General features: G+C 37.3%; 1 protein-coding gene across 2 annotated transcripts in view; it reads right to left on the bottom strand.

Moving 5' to 3' along the window:
• PLCL2 (phospholipase C like 2) overlaps positions 1 to 16,640 on the bottom strand; it is a 99,759-nt gene extending 83,119 nt beyond the window's left edge. For both annotated transcript variants that reach the window (XM_032237320.1, XM_032237321.1), the window contains exons 1-2: positions 16,400 to 16,640; positions 15,228 to 15,746 (exon numbers count right to left, since the gene is read on the bottom strand). The gene's annotated coding sequence lies outside the window, so the exon portion shown is untranslated. The remainder of the gene's footprint in view (positions 1 to 15,227; positions 15,747 to 16,399) is intronic.
• Positions 16,641 to 20,922: the final 4,282 nt, after the last annotated feature.

Genomic DNA, 20,922 nt, shown 5'->3' with positions numbered 1-20,922 from the left:
ACTGAGCATTTTTTGTTACTGTCAATATAAACTTGAAAAACAGCAAAAAAAAAAAAATAAGTGCAAGAAATGAAAGTAAAAGTAGAACTATAGGAAAATTGATCCTGTAAGAAAAAGATAAGACAACAATGTTTCAGCCTAATGAATGGATTGTAGAAACAGAAAGCTTTCTAATAATACTTACAAATACTGTGGCTGTTTTGCATTGAGGCAATTAAAGCATGCCAAAAAACAATGCATGCCTAGTTAATATATTTGTATGTTTTTATCCAGATTGTTGATTGTAATCATATATATAAAGTATGTACACATAAGAAATGTATGTAATAGAAGCAAAGCATGAGTGGGAATATATTGAATGTTTACCAAATCATTGAACAGGGAGCAAATAAAGATGTAAATTTGTTGATTAATGTATTTATGGATTAATGTATAAAAGAATATTTACGGTGATGACAGAAGTGTCTTCAGGATGAAAGATTTGTAAAGAATATTGGACAGATTTATTTTATTGATACTTATATGCTGCTCTATTATCAACTCTCAAGACACTGCATTGAAAGCTAAGATAATTGTGTTTCACAGGAAAAACTAAAAAAATGATTGCAACACACATATAAATTGGTGACAAACTAGAGCTAATACATTTGTGAGTATATCTTTGTAGAATATTTCCTGAAGGTGGGAAAACCAATGAATTTTTTTTAATAGTTCTCAACTTACAACAATTTGATTAGTCACCATTCAAAGTTACAATGACATTGGAATATGTGACTTATGACTATTTCTCAGTTATGGCCTTTGCAACATCCCCATGATCATGTGATCAACATTCAGATGCTTGGCAACCAACTCATATTTATGACGGTTGCAGTATGCAGGACATGTGACCATCTTTAACCTTCTGACACGCAAAGTCAATGGGGAAGCCAGATTCACTTAACAACTGGGTAACTAACATTAACTGCGGTGACTTACCTAACAACTGTGGCAAAAAAGGTTATTAAATGAGGCAAAATTTACTTAACACTCACAACAACAAAAAAATGAGCTCAATTGTGGTCATAAGTTGAGGACTACTTGTATATGTAAATATTGACAGAAATATAATGAACAATATGATTCCTTGTGAGGAATAAACAAACCAATATTGAAATCAGTGTATATGACTATGTAAAGGTATCCTGATGATTTTGAAAAGTTATTATATGAGTGATAATCAGTTTCTTAAAAAGAGATGGAGACAAAAATAGACATTGAATGAACATAGATGAATACAAAAGGGATTAGAGTGTCAATTTAGTGTATGGTTTAAGCCTTTAAAACACAGGTGTCATCATGTGATTTTTTCAAGATGTTTTTTCCCTTCACGGAGCTGGGGTGGGCATGGCCATTCCGTGGGTTGCCAGTTTGACACCCATTTTAAGGCATCAAGCTAGAAACCAGAGACTAGGAATTCTGGTTCCACCTTGGGCATAAAGCCAGTTGGATGATTTTATTTTCTCCAAGACTAGGAAGGAGATAATAACAAACACTTCTGAAAAAGCTTGCCAAGAAAACTGCAGGAATTTGCCCAAGCAATCTCCACAAATTACACACAATATAAGAAAAGAAAAATCTATTCTGATAGTATGTTGAAGTAGTTTGAAAATCAAACTAAGGTATGTCTATGCATGTGTGTGTGTTTGTATATGTATGAATGTAAATGGATTGACAGTATTGAGAAAGCTATGGCTAAGTTGACTTGATAAGATGTATGAAAAGAAACAAAAAGTTTAAAGCATAGCTATCCACATTTGGCTTGCCTGGGCAGCACTCACTGAGTGAAGAGGAATTGTCTTGGACCACATCTAATAAAGTAGTCAATGTATATAAATCACATAATTTTAAAAGTTTACAATCGTGTGAAGCCACTTTACTAGCTGTTCAGAACCACACGTCCACAGGCTATGGATTGAATGCCTGATTTAAAGAGTAAAAAGCAATATAAGAAGCAATATATGGACATGGAAACAATGATAGTTTGCAAGGCTAGTAAGTTACACATAGGTAAAGTAATAGTGGTGGAATAGACTAGATTTGCTATATAATACTATTATTTTTCTTCCTATCTCATGTCTTTAATTTCTTTGAGTAGCTTTTTCTTACTTCCTCTATGCAATGCAGACGGTTGCTTATCATAAAAGGAAAAAGCATGACAACATAAATTTGTTGATTTTACATAACAAATACATTTTATAATAAAATACTGGAAGCACACATGGAGCTATTTACAGCAGGATGTGCCTGCTTATGTTAGGCTTCAGTCTAAAGTTGAAGTACTAAAAACATTCTTTTTAATGAAGAGCAAATATACAGCCTGTTTTCTTTGGAATTCCAAACTGAAATGCAACATTACAAGAAATGATACCGATGCTACTTCAGTAGGAAAAAATAGAATTCAACCACAGAATATTAAAACAATAAAAATTTTGTATGTTTAAAGATGCATTTTTCACTAGCCATTCTTGGGCAAGTACTTATACATGGTGTCATAACTTTGAACAATCACTAAATGAACTGTTGTAAGTCAAGGATTTCTTATAATTATGCATATAAATTTACCCATCCATAGCAAAAAACTGAATTTGTTCTTCAGAAAATTTTCTTGATAGAAGTATTGAGAAATATTATAAAAAACTTTTTCTTAGAATGTCAACAAGCATTTTCTAAAACACCAAGTCTTTACAACAAGTCTTTCAAGGCTATAAGTATATGCCACTTTAGTGCCACAATACCAGAACTAAAATTTATAATCATAATTGTAAGCAAATTCTGCCTTGTCATTTAGTAATGGAAAAAACCCTTTACATTATAAAAAGAGGAAGTCCATAACTGTCTTATATAGAATGATTATGATTCTCCCAGCAGACAAAGGCAATACCATAGTGGTGATGAACACGTCTGACTACCAAGCCAAACTATCCAACCTACTCCAAGACCCTGCTTACAAACCTCTAAACACAGATCCCACCATCTACCTGGAAAAAACCACCAAATCCAAAATAAAAGCCACTCCCATCAGTGAAGAGATCCAGCAAAGAATCATCCCCAGTGAGAAATCATCCAGATGCACCAAGCTCGATGGCCTCCTCAAGATACAAAAGGAGGAACATCACTCAGCTCCATAGGCTCACCTCTATAGAATCTTGCCAAATTCCTTGCCAAACAACTTTAACCCTACACAGAACCCATCACCTCACATGTACAAAATCACCCCACTTCATAGAAACAATAAAGAAACAAAACCTACAACCCAGAAACCTATTCATGAGCTTTGATGTCATATCCCTCTTCACCCAAGTGCCTATAAAAGAAGCCTTGACAGCTATCCAGAACAAGCACAACCTCCCTAAACACATCCTGGACCTGACCAACCACTGCATAATCAATACATACTTCATCCATAATGAACAAGGATGCAAACAGATAGAAGGAGCATCCATGGGATCACCCCTCTCATCCATCATCGCAAACTTACACATGGAACATTTTGAAACTAAAGCCTTAGATAAATCTGAACACAAACCCAAACTCTGGCTTAGATATGTTGATAATACTTTCGTGATTTGGCACACAGGAAAGAAAAACTGGACAACTTTCTCACACATCTCAACAGCCTACACCCCAAAATACAATTTACTTTGGAAATAGAAGCAAACAACCAACTTCCCTTTCTGGATGTCCTAATCTACAAAAAACCCAATGGCTCCCTAGGACACACCATCTACTGGAAAAAAACACACACCAACCGCTATTTAAATGTACAATCCCATCACCACCCTGTTCAGATCAACTCTGTAGCCAAGATCCTCAAGAACCAAACACCTAGCCGACAAAGACCACCTGAAAACTGAATTACACACTCTCACAAACGTATTAATCTCCAACGGATTCCAAAGAAAAACAATTACCAACCTAATCCAAAGGGAGACTTCCCCCCAAGAACCGAGACACAGAACAGGACAATGACATCGCCCTCCTCCCTTACATCAAAGGCACCACAAATAAAATCAGCAAAATTCTCCACAAGTACAATATCAAGACAGCCTTCAGCACTGACCAAAAAATAGCCAACATCTTAAGAAACCCCAAAGACAAGGAGGCTACGAAATACCATGCAAAATCTGCCCTGCCACATACATTGGACAAACTAATAGGAGAATAAATGCACGCATCACAGAACACAAGAACGCAGTCAGGAAAAAAAAAATATTCCTCCCTTTTCCAGCACCTTAAAGCAACAGGACATGAAATTGATTTTGAAGGAACCAAATTAATCTCCAAAACAGAACACTTCAACAAAAGAATAATTATGGAAGTCAGCGAAATAGAGAAACACCCCCACAACATGAATAAACGTGATGATACCTCCCGCCTACCAGACATCTGGAAACCAGCCCTAGTCAACAAACAAACCCACCCACCACCCAGGTCGTTACAACACAAAAGAACAATGGACACACAGCCAGCACCTCACCCACACAGGATGATACGAAACAGCCGATTAATCTACAAACATCAACTCCATGTACCAATCAGGATGCAACTGCACACCCAATCAACCCTCTTACAGCAACAATGCCAGCACTCCACACACCCTCACCAAGATTTATAGAAAGACGACAGCTCCGACCACGCCTTACTCACACAAGCATGAAGCAGAAAACACCAGCCTGAAGATGGCAAGTGGGACCTCGCCGAAACATTGCCAAGACAATGTCAATATTACACAGGAAAAGACCCGACACTATATCTAGTGTCACAACCCCTGGTATGCCCAAATATGGGAGGGAGCATACTGCTTCTCTTTTCTGTCTATCGACTCACCCTAGGAATCATCCAGGCAGAAAGCCATTTTTTTATGTTACCTTGTTACATTGTGTTGCATTTGTGCTGAAAAATAAATAAAGGGAGATTAGTATAGATCTATTTCAAGCTATTTAGCACTCATCAGCTAGCCATATCTTTATACCCTTACTGGGAATTGAACCTGGGCTGTATTACATATTAGGCAGTTGTATTAGCCACTAATGAGCCTGTGGCTTAGTGCTAATATTTGGGCATACCAGGGGTTGTGACACAATACATACCTATTTCCCTGGCTTAGCTGATAAAGGAGGAGAGCCTGTGGCTTGGTGGCTAATACAACTGCCTAATAGGTAATACAGGCCAGGTTCAATTTCCAGTAAAGGTATGGCTAGCTGATGAGAGCTAAATAGCTTGAAATAGATCTATACTAGTCTCCCTTTATCAGCACAAATGCAACATTTATATATATAAATGTTTATATATAAATATTTATATATAAATAAATATATAAATATAAAAAATATTGGGTTTCTGTCTGGATGGACTCTTGTGACGAGCCTAATGACAGAGAGTGGAAGTGTGACCTTCCTCCCATACTTGGGCATACCAGGGGTTGTGACTTTAAGTATATACCTCCCACCCTGGCTGGCTGATAAAGGAGTCGGTCTCTGTAGCTCAAATGGTTAACTCCCTGCCTGGGAGGCAATAGAGCACAGGTTCGATTCCCAAAAACTTGGGTATGGCTAGCTGATGAGAGCTAAATAGCTTGAAATAGATCTATACTAGTCTCCCTTTATTTATTTATCAGCATAAATATAACATATATATATATATATATATATATATATATATATATATATATATATATATATATATACACACACACACACACACACACACACATATATATACACATACATATATATATATATATATATATATATATACACACACATACACATACATATATATACACATACATATATATACACACATATATATACACACATATATATATATACACACACATACATATATATACATACATATACCGTGTGTGTGTATGCACACGTGTGTGTGTGTGTATGTATGTATGTATGTGCATGTGTATGTGTATATTGTGTATATATATATATGTCTTGGCAACGTTTCAGCGAGGTCTCACTCACCATCTTCAGGCTGGTGTTTGAGACCTCGCCGAAAGTACCTTTTCAGTTTAATCTTTGTTTGTTTTACGTGGCGTATCAATTGTTACCTTCCTTATATTTCAAATATTTTACAGATCATTTTACAGTTCCCCAAAATCCAGGGTTAACTGATCAATCAAAATATAATGAAGTATTTCTTTTGTCTTTGTGTTAAAATCTATCTGAAAGCCTATCAAATATATCAGCTGGAAAAAACAAGCTTTGATTTATAAATGTAAGTTTTACTTCAGAAAACATGTTTCAGAAATCTAATATTTTATGTATTCAGAGCATTCAGCATTCTTGTTTTTGTGAATTTAAAACCTGCTGTCAAATAAAGTATTTTTTTATTTGATACAGAGATGATTTCACATTTTCAAAATTCTGCACATTGGGGAACATTTTTCTGTCTTTTGTAGTTTAGATAGCTATGTATAATAAACAAGAAACTGCAGGGGGAAAAACCTACACTGAAAGTCAAAGCCAGTCTAAACAGAACCTGGTAGCTGACTTGAACAATTCCTGTTCAGTTTCAAAATTATATTTTATACATAGGGTAAACAATTCTTCTTAAAATAAATGAATACAAATGAGTTTCTGTTACCTGTCTTCTATAGTGCTGCAACAAAACATTTCTATAAATTGTAGTAACTGATTTTGCAACTTCTTAAAATATTAAAGAGTCAATAAAAAAATTCTAAAAATTATAGGCAATTAAGAGCAAGAAAAATAACTCTTAACAATACAATAATATAATACAATAGCAGAATTGGAAGGGACCTTGGAGGTCTTCTCGTCCAACCCCCTGCCTAGGCAGGAAATCCTATATCGTTTCAGACAAATGGGTATCCAATATCTTTTTAAAGAAAGACTTCCAGTGCTGAGGCATTCACAACTTCTGGAGGCAAGCTGTTCCACTAATTAATTGTTCTGTCAGGAAAGTTCTCAGTTCTAAGTTGCTTCTCTCTTTGATTAGTTTCCACCCATTGCTTCTTGTTCTACCCTCAGGTGGCTTGGAGAATAGTTTGACTCCCTCTTCTTTGTGGCAACCCTGAGATATTGGAACACTGCTATCATGTCTCCCCTAGTCTTTCTTTTCATTAAATTAGACATACCTAATTCCTGCAATAAGAACAACATATTACTTGCTCCAGGAATTTTTTTAATGAACTTTATTTCTGCAAACATAAATGAAATTATATTTTTGCTTATGAATTAATTTTTCAAATGCTGTTAGTTCATCTTTAGCCATTTTTAACTATATTTTACAATAAAGAACAGTTCTTTTATTCTGAAAAGTATATTGATCTCTTCTGGTATTGTAGATATTAAAAATAGGAAATTCCAATTTATGTTATCTTATTATCATGCTAATTATACATACAGTAGAATCATTTGTAGAATATATTTGTATTATATTATTGTAATACAATAAGGCAATAGCATTCATTTCTTAATATCTTAATCAGTGGCCCTTAAGAGGATTAACATTCCTTGGCTTCTTAAAATAGACTTAAATATTAGAACATATACATTATTTTACCCTGTTAGTCGTAAGATTTTTAAAAGCGTTGAATGAAAACTAATGCCTCCAATGTCATTAGCTGCCAACAGATAGCAGTAGTGACATGGTACAAACTTGGATTTAGTATCTGTTCTTTCACTTCAGTTGATAGAAAGTTGCTATGCGAAAAGGGTGAATTGCTATGAATTGGAAGCCTGCAATAAATACTAGTCAACGAATTTTATGCAATGCATCATGTCTGAATTTTTTTTACCACTGAAGGAGTCTTTCCAACTGATATTCAGTGCTAAATGCAGGCTGTTTATATAATGGCTCTGTTGATGCAAGTACTGTGCATAATTGGGCCAAAAATGTACAGATAGTGAACCAGAAACCACTGATTTGTGTGATCAACCATGTAGTGTATAATCTATCACAGCAATCAACAAGAAACATTAAACTGGTAAAGGACAAACAGTGGATCAATCAAAGGGGAACTGTTGTTAAGCTCAGCATTTCATAGGCTATATTATTGGAAGAGTTTGCAAGATAGATTTACTGCATGTGACAGCAGAGATGAAAGCTTTAAGAAATGAAATTTGTCAGTAATCATGCTACGGAAATAAAAATGTGGAATTTCTTGACAATATTGTAACAACCAAAGATGATGGCTCCATCATCATGGACCCATCATTATGACTCAAAAATGAAGTGTCAGTTTATCAAATATGATTACAAATCTTCAACTGCAGGAAAAAATAATCAAATCCCAGGGCCTAGTTTTTAAAAAAACTTTGTAAAGTGTTGAATATGTTTTGCAGGGACGTTTTGAATCGCTTGTCATCTCGCAATAAACATCTTACTCTCTGATTCCATGGCTCCTGCGTCTTTCCCTCAAATATATTCAACATAAAGTTTGGGGGGATACACATTATTCACATGGACTTCCTTTAATCTGGCAACAACTCAGTGTTTCACTGCCACATTAACAAATATAAACTTTGTTTATATGTGAAAGCACAAGAAAGAAATTTTGCTACAACAACAGAGTGCTAGGCCTCATACCTCAGGACTCAATTAATAGACACAACAAAATTGAATATCTTGGTCTTACCTGTCCCTAAATATCTTCCAGACCTACTACTATGTAGCTTCCAATCTTCCTCAAAATTGAAGGAATACTTTGTAAACAAAAGAAGTAGTAACTGAAGAATCAAATAAAAAGGAAGAGCCAGTTTATTCTAACAATTAAGTCACCAGACTACAAATCAGGTGATTGTGCTTTTGACTCCTGGCCGAGAAACAAAAGGCAGCTGGGCGACTTAGTGCTAATCACTCTCTCAGCCCAATTCACCTCACAGCATTGTTGTTGAGGTAAAATATGAATATGAAAAAATATTAGGTATGTTTGCTACTTTGGATTATTTATAAAAGTAATAAAGGTGAGGTAAAAAAAAACATTTAAAAAATCTTAAAAGTGAAAAAAACTATCAATACCAAAATCTTTGTGGAAGGCTTTACAATATTTTCCCATCATTTACACAAGTATGCAGATAATAGTTTGCAAAAGGGATTTGATTTCTTTGGATATTGATATTTACATCTTTCCACATCTCAGGCATCTTTCTTTCACTATGATAAAAGTTCATCTTTTGCAAAATTTACAAATATTCACTTCCAAAACATTCACTGATTAGAGGCTTCATGTTATTCCAGCTCTTTTCTGGTTTAATCTTTTTTATAATTTCAGAAACCTTTCATTGTTTTAGGTCAGTGACGGCTAACCTTTTTGGCCCAAAGTGCCCAAGCATGCAAAGTGTGCATGTGCACTGGAAACCCAAAAAGCAGATGATTTCCGGTTTCAGCCATGTGGATGCGCACCAGCCACCTGCTCTCCAGTGCGGCGCATCTGCCGGCTCCACCTGGCCTTTCGGGGATCCTCACACCTCCCTGCCAGTCACCCTGCCCCGTCAGGATGGCAGGAAATCCCACCAACCACCTGGTTCCTCAGCCCCAAACAGGAAGAGAAAGTTGGGTTGCTTCCCTTTGTTGGAAAGCTGGAGCCCCTTCTCAGCCTCAGAGGTAAGGGGCATCAGTATTCCTGGTGTTCGGGTTGTGGGGCCAGCAGGCGAGAGAGATGGTCGGGATGAAGCACCACCCACCCAGCCCGCCACCAAGAAGAAGCCAGCGCAGCCCGTCCCCTTCCTGGCCAGTGAGCCTCTTACCTCTCAGTGGCGTCTCCATGCTGCGCTCTCCTCCAGCCCTATTGGGGCAGCTCGCCTCCCCAACAGCATCTCTTCCTACTTCAGCATCCCGACTGGAACAGCACAGCAATAACCACCATTGCCCCCTTGCTCCAGCAGGTGTAGTGGGTGAGGTGGGTAGGCGGGTGCCCAGCCAGCAAACCCTGCCCCGTCCCCAAGCTGGCCAGGTAATCGGACGTGGACACATGGCAGTGTGGGGAGGGAGAAAAACCCGCCCCACCCATCCTGGCTGGCAGCTCTGCTCCCCTTGTGGGTTCCGGCGCGTGCACACGCACTAGCCAGCTGCTGTTTGCACATGCATGTGTGCCGGAAACTGGAAGATCATCTTCCCGGCACACACATGTGCACCGGTGGCTACTCTTTTGGTTTCTGGCGCTCCGGCGCAAGTGAACACCAGCTGGAACCCAAAAGAGCAACGGGCAATGGCTCCGTGTCTAGAGAGATAGATGCCACTTCCAGCCCACGTGCCATAGGCTTTTCATCACGGTTATGGGTCCAATCATAACTGGTGTTTGCTTCGTGGCATTCTTTGGTAACTTTTAAAAAAAATCTAATTTGCACATGGAAATCATATCCTTTGTACAAATTAGAATAGCTGATGAAATGCTTTTTGTACTGTCATATTATTCCTTAGTATAGTAACTTTGAAATTCTTGAAGTTTCAATTCTTTTTTAATTTATATGTCAACCATTTCCCTGGTTTATTCACAAATTCATGTCTTTATTTTTTTTAAAGAACACATTTTCTTTTTATATCACTATTCTTTTTTCTGTAATATTACTATTTCAATAATATTATTTCATTTAGTCTCCACTGAAAAGTAATAGCTTTCTTTTTCTAAACCAAACTCATCGGGTTATATAGTCTGATAAGATCTTTACTTTAGAAATCTTAACAGAATAAAAAGAGCTAATTTTAAGGATTTTTCTGCTTCATCTGCTTCAACTAAAGTTACGGAGCTGGAGACTTTTCATTCAATCTTGATAGATGGTGCACAAAATAAACAGCTGAAGGAGTAGAACAGGAATAGTCAATTCGATACTCTCCAGGAACTTTAAATCTGATCCCCTATTAGCCTGACCAAATGAGTTGCATTGTAGATACTTAATCCTAAATTACGATAGTTAGAGGAGAACCAGAGACACTCAAGGTCTGAAAGTTCTTAGACTTCAAGCTTACAACATAACAGAAAACTTACTTTTCAATCTAATTTACTTCACAGAATTATCTTCATAAAAGGATGAAAGAAGAGTAGATCATCTCCTGAGCAACTTAAATGAAATAAAGATTATTGGTTCCCCTAAAGACAGAAGAATCATAAATCTTTTTTTACTTCCTCATTAACATTCTGAGAAATAGCCAGCAATGTCTACGTTAATTCAGTTCATGAAATATACCTTCTCCTAGTTCTCCTCTGCCTTATATTTCACTTGCATAGTACACAACTGTAAATTTATCATTGAAATGTACGAAGTGCTATTTCTCAAACTGAGACATATAAACTGAAATTTTAAATGCATTTAAGTTAAATAACCAAATGTATCCATTCATTTCCTTTTGGGACACTCAAAAAATCCACTATGTTTAGGAAGGAAAAAATACTAAAACAATAAAGCCTTTTCAATAACAATTTTTAGATGGGGGTAGGGGAGAATTTGCCTTTATCATATTCTCTATGAGTTTAAAAGAACAATTTTAAGAATAAATTGTTTTAGAAATAAAGCAGCTTAGCTGCAGTGGCCCAGTGGTTATAGTGCAGTACTACAGGCTACTTCTGCTGCTTGCCAGCTGCCAGCAGTTTGGCAGATCAAATCTCACCAGGCTCAAGGTTGACTCAGCCTTATATCCTTCCAAGGTGGATAAAATGAGGAGCCAAATTGTTGGAAGCAATATACTGACTCTATAAACCGCTTAGAGAGTGCTGTAAAGCACTGTGAAACGGTATAGAAGTCTAAGTGCTATTACTATTGCTATATGCATTTCTAAAAAATTGTTTATTAATAATATGAACTCAATGCAGATATATTACTTGCATTATGTAGCAGACTATTCTGACCAACATGGGTACCAATATTACTGGAAAAAAAATTTGTTTTTGTTAACAATTTGAGAGAAATAAAACCTTTTGTTGTCAACAGATCTGTAAATATTTAAGAAGATAATGTTTGCAATACAAACGAAAGATATAGTTTTAAACTTATAGAGAAATTGAAACTGAAAAAATCTTTATAAAAAAAGTACAAAAAAGTACATATAAAGTACTATCTGTAATATATGTATTTACAAACACTAAAGTTACTACAATTTTCCCACTCTGAAACACATGCAGAAACCAGATTCATTACCTTATACTGTTTCCTATAAAAAAGCAAAGTGTAAAATGCAAAAAGTAACAATGCATTTAAACCATATTTTAAAAGAAAAGAGAGGAAAGGAAGAAAAGCAGTGTAAAAAAAAAACCATTATTCCAAACTCATACAGAATTTCAGGAGAGAGAATTCCAGAATGTTAGCCTATAAGCAATTACAGGATGACATTTTATAAGTCTATCCCCAGGCAATAGGATCTATCCAGATGAACTCAGATATAAACTATATAATAGTCAATTGGTCCTGAGCATGTTAAGGCTTATATACTATAAGTAAAACCTTGGTTATGGACTTGGATCAAGTATTTGCATCCTTGCAGCTACAGCAACATCCTAAAAAGAACCAGAGCTTGACTATGTAGTCTTACAATATTTTTCATTTATCTTTGTCTACTGCACTGAAGACTTTGTTGCAATCAGGATGTACCAAATGGTACACAACCACATGAGGTTACAAATGAGACATGGAGAATTGCAACACAGGTGAGGCCTACCACAGAAAACTAACACAGAGACTAGATAGCAGGAACTATCTTTACTATAAGACCTACAAGGGCCCGTCAGAAATACTATCTAGCCTAAGGCAGGATTTTAAACATGCAACTAAAATTAACAAGTCAGGTTTTAAAGCTAGCTGAAAAGAAACAAAATACTCATCTTGCAACTTGGACTATTTTTGCCAAATTTTAAATTCAGCTACAAAGGCAAAATAAATTGTAGTGAAGCCTTTGGACAAAATGAAATTTAAGAATAGAGCAACAGTAGGAAACAAGATAGCAAGAAAAATGTATTTATCAGTCAAAAAGATAACAAATGCTTTTAAAAATACATTATATACAGAAAAGTAACAGCATCATGTATTATTACATAAATATGGGTTAATACCTTATTTCAATATCAATGTTTATCATATAATTTGGGAAAATTATATAGAATCAAATGACAGGCAGACCCATTTTAAAAATATGTACCCATTACATTTGTTAAATCTATTCATTTTATCAATAGATTTCTGCATTAGCCACCATATATATTGAAAATAATATTACATACTACATGAAATATATTTTACTGACTTTAATTTGGAAAACTGTTTTACAGTTAATATGTTTTTCTGTTCTGTAGCCATGCATGTATATTAAGTGTAATAATCCTGAATATAGATATCAATAAACAGCACATTAAGAAAGAAAATGCAGCTTTCAGAAATTTTGCATAGATATTTATATACCATGTATATGATTATGAAATTCCAAGATATGGCTCAAGTAACATTCATATAGCTTTAATGCTGATAGCATTTACATGGAAGTAAGCTCCACTGAATCTAGTTGGGCTAGCTTCCAAGTAAACATATATAGGATTTGGCTCTAAAGAACGACACTCCAGTCCAAAATAAGAATGAGCCAATGCACCTAAAATAGCACTGAAAGTCAGACCACATGAAGTAATGACAACTACTATACAGATAATACAAAAATAACCTTATATAATACACAGAAATTGTCAAGCAATTTTGTCCTAAAAATATTAAAGAAAATATGCAGTTTTGCATTGACTGCTAGATAAGTGAGTAATTTAGTGTCAACAATTACAGAGAAGGCAAAGTTCATTTTTGTATATCACAGTGTGGATCCTTAGCTTATTTCCAAATAAGTTATAGTTTGAGTTAAAACAATGTTTCAAATAAAAATTAATATTTAAAAAATACATTTAATAAACAATGCAACATAGCACAAATTACAAAATCCCCGTTTAAAGATATCTGGAATATTTGAATCTGGACTTGGGCATTCTTAACTAAGATCAGATTATACTTATACACAAACATAAACTACTGTGTATGTGTAGAAAAGCATACTGTTTTGTGTGTAGAAACTTAGCATTGTAGAAAAACTTTACTATAGATTGTCACAAACACTGTTGTGGGTTATTAACTGTTCGCAAAGCCACTCTCTAAAGAAAGGGTAGACGCAAAATTTTGACAAATGCATTATGGTAATGCCTGTCCTTGAGTTCTTCCCTTGAATCTCAAACAAGATTTTGAAATATATTTAAGACTACCCAAAACATTTACTCCTAGAGAACTAGAGAAATAACACTGATTGCAGTACTGATATATATGTCACTCCATACAGAATCCTGTTTTATGTAATTTTTGATGCAGCTCATTTCTGCACCAAACAGCCAGGATGGAATATATGCAAATAGGCTGTTTTAGCTGGGAATTATTATTTTTTGTTTACTTTATATTTAAACAAAGGACATATAAACATTTTATTTTTGCTCTAAATATGATACTCCTATTGTCTCATCTCTAACACTGTCAATATCCTGAATGATATGCTGTCACCTTCAAGAAAGCGTTCTGTATTTTTCTCTTACCCACATCATTAATCCCTCATATTCATGACTTGCTGTAAATCAGTCAGCAAGAGGAAAAACTGTTCTGCACAGGTGAATCTAATAGCCCCTACAATAAGCAAAAAACTGTTTAATCTATAATCTTTGTAAGTTGAATTGATTTCATACATTACTGGGGTGGAATACCCTACCATTCATTCTGAGAATACAATTTATTTACCAAGAACCTTTTACAGATAGACTTTATATAAATTAAGAAACATGCAACGTATTAACAAAACTTGTTATTGGAATTTTGACATATTTCCTAGCCTGCACAGGTGCAATTACTACCAATCATAAGTCAGACTGCTTATAACGCTAAGACTAGTGATCAGGATAACCTCACTCGCACAGGGCCACTTGGGCAAGGTCATTCTGTATCCCCAGCAATATTTACCTTCAGTTCCATCAGCTAATTTGTCAAGAACCTTTTACAGAGATAATGTTTCTTAATTTATATAAACAAAACTTGTTATTGGGACTGTGACGTCTTTCCTGGCCTGTACAGTTGCGGCTTCTGCCTATCAGCAATCAGACTGCCTATGACGCTGAGTGATCAGGACAACCTGACTTGTACAGGGTCATTTTGTATCCCCAGCAAGTTATATTCTCCGAGTTAATAAAAGCTAAAAATATATTGTCTTACCTTGATAATGCTGGCTTTCTTGGGAATACCAGATTTGCCTTCTGGGTGCAGATTGGAACATCCTCTCTCTACAGCAGGACTGCCTGGTTGAGGAGTGTCTATGTGTTCTCTGTTTCCTACTAGAGCACAATCCCCATTGGAGACCCCATTACGAGCACTGTCCAAGTGGATTCTTGCAATACCACTGCCCCCTCCTCCTCCTTCCCCATCACCTGCTTTAAAAGCCACCTTTCCATGTGCCAAATTTGGGGAGGACGTTGCTCTCCCCCCACTAGTGTCTCCCCCTCTGCTGCCAAATTCCGCCATCTGATTCTAAAGAAGCAATACAGTATTGTGATTTTCCTGCTTTCCTTTTCTTCTCCACCTCCTGCAGCAGCTCAGTGAGGATGATTGCGCTTCTCTTTCCGCTTTTTTCTCCCTGACACAAAAGATCTGAAGAGATGAGTGGCCAAACGCTCCCTTCTCCTTTTGTAGTTTAAATTGCAAAGTGCTGGAGACACCTCTGAGATCTACACACACCTGGGGAAAGCAAGAAAAAGGAGAATATGGCAGGTCAATCTGTTCTTAAATGAGGTTCCCAGAAATATTCATAACTTAAAATATTACACACCACATGCATGAAAGATGAGGAAGGAGGAAGCGATGAAATTCAACAATCAAACGCTTTAGCAGCACACAAAGGTTAAGGCTACAAGCCCTTCCCGCTACCACAAAGACGATTTCTCCAAAGAGAGGGAAATGTAGAAAAACAATCGCAATCCTTTCCCCAAAAAAATCTAGAGGCGCCCGTGTGCGATGTACGAGGCGCAGCACTCCTGCCAAAGGTAAACGCTGCTACTAGCAGTTCGCGTTTGCAAGTTCTAAGGAAAGGAAATTAGTATTTTTTGCACCGTCTGCAATGGAATAGCCAAAGGAATATAGTTAAGATTGAAAATGATAAGCATCGGCGTTTCCCTCCCAACCATCAACAAGCATACCGCACGGCTACATTCTGTGATTTCCAGTTCCCCTATCTCAGTCCGGATACACTGTGAGCAAAGGACCAAGCCCTGTCCCTTTATACCCGCTATCAATCCACACCCGCCGCATGTTAGCCTTGAAATGCAATTCCCGCCCCTACTCATTATCTAGGCGTCCGAGGAGCAAAGGGCGCGCGGGAACAACATACACACCTCCATCCAGAAAGAGAGCTGCGTCGACTGCCCCGAAGGAGCGGACGGATCCACCTCTGAAATTCAACGCGGACAAACATCTCTTCCGACAACAGTAACTGAGCCTGCAAGCCCCGGCACAGATCCTTCTTCCGGCAACAGGGCGCCCACGTGCACAATTTGCCTGCGTTACTCTGAGCTTGCACTTCCCCACGTCCTCCGCTTTCGGCCCACTGCTCCGGGCAACTCTTGTGCCTGTACGGTGTCCTCAAATCCCGCCCACGCAACACCCCCCCCCCCCCCAGCACCGTCCAATGCTATCCTTTATGCTACTTCTCACTTTTACTGCCGCCCAATTCTTTGTCACCCGCCCAAAATAACACACCTCCACAAGGTGAGGGAAGTCACTACTGCTGGCTTGGCTGCTCTTCCTCTGGCCTCAATAACAGCAGCAGCAATCGCGGCTTCCCCTCCCTTCCCGCCTCTGCCTGAAGCCGGATACGCACAGTGATAGATTCACGGCGCCGCCGACTGGCTAGGAAACTAGCGGGTGGAGAGCGAGACACCCTTAGGCAAGGCAAGCGGGGTCCACCCACGCAGCAACAGCAGCAACCTCGGCTTCTGGCTCTTGCACCGCGGCGGGCCTAACCCAGTTGTCAATCATTCGAAAGCGCACTAGTCAGATTGGGCAATCACCCAGGACCCCTTTCGGCAGGCCAAACACACTACGGTGGAGTGGACGCAGGGAGAAGCCCAAGTCCCCGAGCGATGCTACCCTGAAGGAGAAAAAGGCCACTTTATCACAACCCTGCCCCCCCTTTGATTTTAATTAAACAAACATCAGAATTAGTACTGAATTGTTTTTAAGCATCTGATGCCTTTTTCCCAGTCATTCCCTTACCGCATTTGCTTAAATTTACTTATTTCTTAAGCGGCATTTTTTTTCATGGAGGCGCTTGCCTGTAAAGAGAATGCCTTTGTGAAAGCAAACATGCTTTCACAAAGGCATGTTTGACAGCTTTTCATTTTCTATCTGGGTTGGAAGTAAAACCTAATCTGACTAACTTGTGGATTCCATTAAAAACAGGTGCCCTCCACATTAATGATGATCATTAGTTTTTCATCCTGAGCAATATCACTGACTTCACTTGTGAAAATATCCCAGGACTATCAACGTTCATCAGATCAGATGGATTGGATTAGAGCAGAGTCTAATTCAACTCTGACCATAAATCGCTCACAAAGTGTAAACCAAACTGAAACGAAGGCATTGCATAGTATATACTCAAGGATATGCAGATGACCCTTCCAAAAAGAAAGAATGATGGGAAGTAAAGGTGCTGCCCCAAAAATATGCAAAGGAATATCTCTTGCAAATATTTTCCAACATACGAGCCAGATCATGACACCCAAAAGCCTTCTAGTGTACAATCCAACAGGAAAATAACACTTACAAATGCTGTATGCTTGCATTTCATAAGTTTAAATGTTACGTAATAAATTAGTAAGAATTATATGTTTGCACATGCTATACAAATGTCAGTCATTTTTAAAGACTGAATATCAGAAATCATACCCCCAAAAGCCCTTTTTTAAAATGAGTGTAGCTCAATTATGGAGCCCATATTTTCCATGTTATCATATGTCAAATTAATTCTTTACCATTTCCAAATAAAATGTAAATTCCAAAAATCTAACAGGAATCATTGTTGACAATGACTAGAGTAAGTGGACTAATAGCATTACTAAATATAAAGCAACTTCTGGTTTTCAGTGAAATTTATTAGACATCCATATAACTATACAAAAAATAATATTGTATTTCTGAGATATTTTCTTCCATTTCAGTACAATAGTCTTCAACTTACAACAATTCACTTAATGATCATTCAAAGTTACAACCACATTAAAAAAGTGACATGACTATTTTTCAGTTACCACCTTTCCAGCATCCCCATGATCATGTGATCAAAATTCAAATACTTGGCAACTGGTCTGTATTTATGACCGTTGCTGTGTTCCAAGATAATGTGATCTCCGTTGCAAACCATTGCCTTCTTACAAGCAAAATCAATGAGGAAGACAGATTCACTTAACGACTGGGTTACTAATTTTAGCACCTATAGTGATTCACTTAACAACGGAGGCAAAAAAAGTAAAAAAAGAGGCAAAATTCACTTAACAAATGTTTCAATAACAAATTTTGGGCTCAATTATGGTCATAAGTCAAGGACTACCTATAGCTTTTTTTGCCTAATCTGACCATTTAAACCAAAAGTAAACGAGTCTATAAACAACTAATCTTTTAAAACAGCATAAATAAAAACAGTAAGTAAGCAGAATTTGCAAGAGATTACATTATCTGAGAAAGTGATGAGAACTAAAAAGGAATATGTAGCAAATATATATAACAAAAAAAAATAGTGTTCCAGAAATGTTTTTGAAAAAGAAGCAATTGTTTGGAGTGAAAACATTCTGAAATTGCCAGAAATGAAATAGGAGATTGTCCTGAGAACAAATTTCCCTATGCACATCAACTGTTTTTCTGAGAAAATGTCTCCTGCAAACTAAGAAACCCCTTTCTCCCAGGAGTAAAAGATAATACATGATAAAGATCTGTAAAAAAGCAAAAGAGGAATACCATTTATAATCTGCAGCTGAAAGACTTTTCCTTCAGATTTTCTCCTACAATGAAGTTCTATTTTTTTAAGTTCCTTGAAAACTGGTAGACTTAAAGGGATCTTTCAAAATGTGCACTGGAGCTCATTTATAAGCCAATAATTTTATTTTTATTTCATTTTATTTGCAGAATATTACCTATTGCATAGAAATTATAAACAAGTACATACTATGAACCTCAGCATTTACAAACCTAAGGAGTTAAATGGTTGGAGCTGAAGTGCAGAAACATAAGAGCAATAACACTTGGTTTTATATATTACTTCACTGTACTTTACAGCCTTCTTTAAGTGGTTTACAGTGCCAGCATATTGCCCCCAACAATCCAGGTCCTCATTTTAGCAACCTTGGAAGGATGGAAGGCTGAGTCAACCTTGAGCCTAGTGAGATTCAAACTGCCGAATTGAAGACAGCCAGCAGTCAGCAGAAGTAGCCTGAGTACTGCATTCTGACCACTGCACCATCATGGCTCTAATAGAAGGTTATGTCCAAGAAATCCAGCAGGATTGTACGGTAGCATATGTTTAGATACGCTAACACCGCCAGATAATTGGGCGTTCTTCTAAACTCATAGCTCCTGCTTGAAGAGCAGATGACAGCCTTGGCTAGGAGACCCTTTGCATACATTGGGGTTGGTGTCTGCTCACTGTCATGCATGGTCTTGAGAACTCTTGTTTAGATTACTGTAATGCACTCTACATAGGCTAATCTTAAGAGCATTGAGAAACTTCACCTGGTGCAGAATGGAGCTATGTGTGTAGTAAATGATGACAAATATATGGCACTTAACACTATTACTATGTCAGTTGCACTAGTTACTTGTATGTTGTAAGTGTAATTCAAGGTGCTGATTATCACTTTTGAAGCCCTACATGTTTTGGACTGGGATACCTAAGGGACTATCTTTTTTCTAACAGTCTCTACCCACCCAATACAATCTAGCAGATTAGGCACACTTGAGATCATATCATATAGAGCTGTGATGGCAAACTTATGGCACATGGAGCCATATTTGCCGGCATGGCAGTCCTCAGCTGATTTTTGGCCTTTTAAAGGGCCGTGGGAGGCCATTTTCACCCTCCCCTGGCTTCAGGAAAGCCTCTGGAGCCTGGGAAGGGCGAAAATCCCCCCCCCCCGTGCAGGGTTGGTTGGACATGCAGCGTGGTGGGTTTCTCATGCATGCGCAGGTGGTGCATTGCTCATGGATACACAGGTGGGGGGTTGCTTGCACATATGCAGGTGGGTGGGCACACGGGCATGCGCGATAGCAGATACACACAGTTTTGGCATACCTTTAGAAAAAGGTTAGCTATCACTGATCTAGAATGGTAGCTGGCAGTGACCAGAAGATGGGTCTTTTTTGCAATGGCCCATGCTTCATGGAATATTCTCCCCACAGAAAACAGAACGGCCCCAATCCTGCTGTCTTTTCTAAAGCTTTAAAAACTTGGCTATGTATTGAGCATGGAACTCTGAATGTTTAAGAGCCGTTTCTTGTCTTTACGGTTAATTGGTTAATTTTCTCAGTTGCTATATATATTTCTTTTGAATGTTTCTTATGTTTGTATTTTTAGAATATAAGCTACCTCAAGTCTGTAGCTGAGATGAGAATAGAGATGGATGGATGGATGGATGGATGGATAGATGGATGGATGAAAGAATGACAAAAAAACAGAAATTACAAACCGTATTATTACAAATAATATTATTATTGTAATTTGCTATGTAGGCTCACTACAAATCTAATAAAAATGAAGACTGATTTTTGACATTATAAACGCCAGGTGCAAAATCCATCTCCTTGCCCATGTTTAGGAAGGTAACAAAGTCTGATTTGTGCATCTATGCAGAAGACATTAAAGTTC

Source organism: Thamnophis elegans, chromosome Z (genome assembly GCF_009769535.1).
Source record: "Thamnophis elegans isolate rThaEle1 chromosome Z, rThaEle1.pri, whole genome shotgun sequence".
NCBI classification, from domain to species: domain Eukaryota; kingdom Metazoa; phylum Chordata; class Lepidosauria; order Squamata; family Colubridae; genus Thamnophis; species Thamnophis elegans.
This window is presented reverse-complemented; position numbering and strand designations above follow the sequence as displayed.